Consider the following 5,688-nt stretch of genomic DNA (forward strand, 5'->3'; position numbering starts at 1 on the left):
CCCAAACTTTTGATAGGTTGGGCCTACTTTTCTTCTGGATTAAAATTTGTAGCACCCTTCACTCTTACACCGAAAAAGGTGTAACTTCTCTAAATGTTATGGCACCCCAGTGGAAAATCACTGAGATCATCTCTGTTGTGTCTTATTGTGTTTTCTTTGCACAGTCCCTTGAAGCCAAAGCCCTCATGTTCAGTACTGCAGGGTCCAGTTTGCTTGTGGCACTTCTGCAGCACTGAGGACTCCGTTGTCTGTGCCATAAGGAGCCAGAGACATTCTTGGTTCCTCTCCCTTCACAGGATTGCACTGGGTCAGGTCAGAGGCAGAGCAAGTATAAATTTTGCATACATCTACCGATGCAACTGTTAAGATCCACCCTAGATATGACTCCAGAGCATTATAATAATATATAACTGTTAGTTCAACCCAGATTGTTGTTGCTGAACTCACAACATATTATCTGGCAATATATCCTTTGCTGAAAAGATACCCCTAGATTGTGAGGATACCATTCTGAGACCAGGCTGTGTTTTGTGATTGGAGGGAAGTTTGATTTACTTCTTTTCTCTCTAATATGGCTGATGTTAGTTAAAATGGCTACATTGGGGCATACAGGAGAATTTGATGTGAGCCAGACAGCTTCTTGGGACTCTTATGCAGAAAGGTTATCCTGTTACCTGGAAGCCAACAAAGTGGAAAACCCAGAACAGAAGTGTGCAATCCTCCTGACAGTCTGTGGTGCCAAAACATTTGCCATTGTTTGTTCCCTCATAGCACTTGCCTTACCAAACACTAAGTCTTATGCTGAACTAATTGCCCTGCTAAAAGCACATTTTTGCCTAAGGCCATCTGTTACCCTGCAGAGATTTCATTTTTTTAAAATGGAACCAAAAGACCAATGAAGGCAGAGCAGATTACCTAGCTAAGCTCCATTGCCTTGCTGAATGTTGTGAGTTTGGGGATCTCCTGGATGGCCTGCTTTGTGCCCATCTTATCTGTGGGGTTCAAGATGAAACAATGCAGTGTTGCCTGCTCTCTGAACCAAACTTGACCTTGGCTACTGCAAAAGAAAAAGTCTTGGCAACTGATGCAGAATCCTGTAACGTGGGAGAAATTCACCAGGCGTTCTCCAGCAATGTCCACTTACTCCAAAAAGATCAAGAATCAGATCATCACCAGCAAATTCAGCAGGTTATACCCTCACCGACAGCACCACTTAAGCCAGTTAATCCACAGACATGTTTGAGTTGTGGTGACCAACAGAGATGAAGGGACTGCAGGTTTTGGAATGAGGAGTGTCATGCCTGCAAAAAGAAGGGCCACATAGAGAGGGTTTGCTGCTCGAAGGCCAGTTCTGGGAGACAAAAAGACTGTGGCAAATGTAATCACTCCCAAACCACTCACAGATTAGAGTCCTCCCCAGAACGTGAGGCACAAAAACTATATTTGATTCAAAATGTTGGTGTTGTTGAAACTCAAGCTTCTGAGATGATTTCAACTATAGTAATAAATGGAAATAAGTGCAAAATGGAAGCAGATAAGGGTTCAGGACTATCCCTCATAGATGAAAACACATTCTTTCAGTTGTTTTGGCACCCTTTCCCCAAGTTATTGACACCTGAGTCTTCTGCAGAGAAATTGATTCTCACCATTGGGAATCAGCATTCAAGGCATACACAGTCTCTGCACAGAAAGTCTGGAAAGGCTTGCAAGGGAGTCTCCCCAGGTATTCTCTGAGGAATTAGGAACTTACTCTGGTCCACCTGTGATGTTCCAAATGGATCCTGTGATAGCCCCTATCTTTATGAAGGCTTGGAATGTACCTTTCACACCGCGGCCGAAAACTGGTGCAGAATTAAATCGGCTTATCGTGCAAAGGGTCCTCGTGCCAATTGTACATACAAGCTGGGCCACACCAATTGTTTCTGTTTAAAAATCTAACGGCAGTGTTCGCATCTGTGGGGATTACAAGTGCACTGTTAATTAAGCAGTTAAACAGTTAAGCAGTACCCATACCAAGTGCCTGCCATTACCCAGTTACTGTCTATTCTTGCAAGAGGGAAGGTTTTTGCCAAACTTGACCTCGCTTAAGCCTATCAGCAATTGATAGTGGATGACAAGGCTGCTGAGGCCCAAACAATATTTACACACTGGGGAGCGTTCTGTGTCAAGCCCCTCCAGTTTGAAATTTATGTGGCACCAGGAATTTTCCAGTGGTTCATAAAGAAAATGCTAGCAGGAATTCCCGGGGTTGTTCCATACTTTGGTGATGTGTTGATCACAGGGTCATCTAGAGAGAAACTCACTGAGAGACTCAGAGGAGCTTTACAGAGATTCGATAAAGCAGGTATCAGAGTAAAAAGAGCACAATGTCAACTGGGAGTTTCCAGTATCAACTTTCTGGGAGATCATATTGATGCTTCTGGCATTCACCCAGTTCAAGACAACGTAAAAGCAATATATGATGTCCTTATACCAAAATGCAGACAGGATCTGCAAGCATTCTTAAGATTTCTCAACTTTTATCACATCTTCTTGCAAGACAAAGCCACCATAGAAGAGCTCCTTTATCGCTTACTGGATAAAGGAGCTCAGTGGAAGTGGGCTTGCCAGCACAACAAAGCCTTCCAGGGCATCAAGAAGTTGCTGACATCAGACTCTGTTCTTGTTCACTACGATGAGCAGAAGCCACTGTTCATTACTGGTGATGCCTTGCTGTTTGGTGTTGGCACTGTCCTCAGTCACACATTGCTTGACAGCACCCATTGCTTTTTACTCCAGAACAATGACTTCAACCGAGGGGAATTATGCACAGATTGATAAAGATGCATTGGCAATCATTTCAGGGGTTAAAAAATTTCACAATTACATTTATGGCCACAAATTTGAAATCCAAACAGACCGCAAATCCCTTCTTGGAATTTTTACTATGGATAAACAAACTCCTCCTATTTTTGTCTCCCTGTATGCAACGCTGGAGCATCATGCTAAATACATATGACTGTACACTCACGTACAAACCTGGGAAAATGATTGCAAATGCTGAAGCATTGAGCCGCCTACCACTACAAATACCTGACTGTGCTACTCCTCCACCAGCGGAAGTCCTCATGCTGGAATCCATGCCAGAAGCCCCTCTTCAGGCTGATCATATAGCAAGGATGACTGCAAAAGACCCTATCATTGCCCATGTCCTCAATTGGGTGTGGAGGGGCTGGCCTGCAGGTAAATTGGCTGAGGAATTCAGGCCATTTTCATCACATCAGCATGAGCTATCTGCCTACAAGGGTTGTCTCTTGTGGGGAAATCATGTTGTAATTCCAGAAGCAGGATGCCAAATCATACTAACAACGCTGCACACAGCACACCCAGGCATTGTGAGGATAAAGGCTCTGGCTAGAAATTACATATGGTGGCCAGGTATGGACAATGACACAGAAAGGGTTGTGAGGGAGTCCAGCACTTGTCAAGCAACCCATCATAGTCCACTGAAGGCACCAGTATTCCCTTGGGAAATGACAAAGGAACTCTGGTCATGCATCCACATTGATTTTGCTGGCACTTTTCAAGGTTGGAACTTCTTAATTGTTGTTGACGATTATTCAAAATGGCTTGAGGTGATTACTGTCTCAACTCCTACATCAACTGCCACTATAACAGCTCTCCGCTAGTGTGAGGAACTGAAAGATACTCACCTGGGATGCATCCCTGACCAGGAACACAGACCCCACTTGAACAGGACTTCCATGCTGTGGCAGGAGCTCCTGGTTCACCCCAGCCCAGGTTTACCACCTTGGCAGGTGAAGTGGATTGGTGCAAATCCGCAACCAGGACAATATCCAGGGGCCAGGGACCGGGAGCAGAGCCAAGAGAGTGAGAGAGATGAGGACAGCGGAAGACAGAGAGAACAAAGTCTGGAAGCCAGAGACACTAGGAGAATGCCCTGAGGGCAGGGTAAGCGTCCAGTCAAACTCTGAAGAGACAGTCCAACCCTCGCTATGAGGGTGAAGAGGAGGGTAGAAGAAGGAAGGAAGAGAATAAAGATGGGAGAGATCCAGAGAGAAGGAGGAGGCAGACGCTCCCAAGCCATCGGCTCCATTTTTTTTTTCTTTTTCCAGTTATTTGAAGATGTGGATCGATTACCATGGGATGCCAAGTGAGCCAGAGATGGCCGCAGCAAGAAAAAGTCTCAAAAAGAGAGTGGGAACTTCCCAGATGGAGGGAAGAAAATCTTGCTTCCCTGGTGGCTCCACAGCAGGAACTAGGAGACGAGAAGCTGAGGTGGGCTGGGAAAAGAAGGATGGGAAAGACCATCCCTCCCGCTGCCTAGTTTGCACTAAGGATTCCTTCTGCTCATTAAGCAGTCACACGCCACCAATTAAGCCAGGCGTGGCCACAATCAGCAGGGGAGAATAAGAGATCTCCCCGGAAAGCCGGGGAGCACAGGGAAAACCCAGGGCAGAGGAGAAGCCTCAGATAATCCTGAGGGATGCCCAGAACCCAATTATTCTGAAACCAGCTTCAACAGCTTCCTACCAATAAAAATTAAAAAAGGAAAGGAAAGGAAAGGAAAGGAAAGGAAGGAATCATTTCAAACTGGTCATTTAGCCATCCTCTTCCCAGGGATTTGGGAACTAGGGCAGAAACCGGCAGTCAGTCAAGGTGGAGGCACGTAGTCACCACCTCCCTTTCATTAACATCTCAAAAATAAAAAGAGAAAAGATCTCTTAAACATCAAAGTCATGGCAGGTGGGAAGAGAGAGAGTGTAGGACCCCACCTAGACTGACTAAAGGTTGCAGCCACCCTGACAAACTGTTACCATTGCATCTTGCAGGCCACAGGCCAATTGGCAAGCTAAGTAAATGGTGCAGGCTACAAAGGATGCACTGAGAAGGATTGTTATAGGATACTGGCCTACCAGACTGGCCATATTTTTTTTTTCTCAACATGTAATTTCTTGCCCTGCAACAGGGTCCAGGCCATCAGAGCTTCTTATAGGTTGTCATCTCAAGACATGCCTTGACCGTGTTAATCCAGACCTTGTGAGAGACATGCAGTTTAGGAAAGAAAAGGAATTGGATTCCGCATTGGCATCTGGTACCTAACATCTTTTCATTCCACAAGAGACTGTGTTTGCTCCAAACTATGGGACAGGCCCACAGTGGGCTCAATCTCAAATTGTAAGCACCACAGGACCCGTATCGTATCGTATACAGTCCAGACTGACGGTGGACAAGTTTGGAGATGTCATGTGGACCAGCTGCATGGGCAGTCCCCTTCTGATAACCCTACACCTGAGCAATCTCCAAGCACCAATCCACCACCAACAGACATGGATTCATTGGGGAAGTGCCAACCTGTTTCCACCAATGCAAAACCTTTGCCATCACTGTCAGAAGGAAGTGTCACTGTTGAGTCTCCAGATAGGCTGACAGGGCCATCATCTGCTAAGCTCCTCACTGAGTCCGGTTCTATGGGAAGACCACAATGGAAGCGGAGTCCTCCCAAATGGTTGGCTGACTGTTCTGTCTAGGGGGGAAGGGAGGGCGTGTCTTATCGTGTTTTCCTTGCACTGTCTCTTGAAGGCCAAAGCCCTCGTGTTCAGCACTGCAGGGTCCAGTTTGCTTGTGGCAGTTTTGCAGCACTGGGGTCTCAATTGTCGGTGCCATGACAAGCCAAAGGCATTCTTG

The 5,688-nt window shown here is 46.0% G+C and overlaps 1 pseudogene; it reads left to right on the forward strand.

Annotated features, from left to right (window-relative positions):
- Nucleotides 1–1,639: 1,639 nt before the first annotated feature.
- On the forward strand, nt 1,640–3,668 carry LOC109303676 (annotated as a pseudogene).
- Nucleotides 3,669–5,688: the final 2,020 nt, after the last annotated feature.

This window comes from Gavialis gangeticus, unplaced genomic scaffold (genome assembly GCF_001723915.1).
Source record: "Gavialis gangeticus isolate Ggan-Ray unplaced genomic scaffold, GavGan_comp1, whole genome shotgun sequence".
NCBI classification, from domain to species: domain Eukaryota; kingdom Metazoa; phylum Chordata; order Crocodylia; family Gavialidae; genus Gavialis; species Gavialis gangeticus.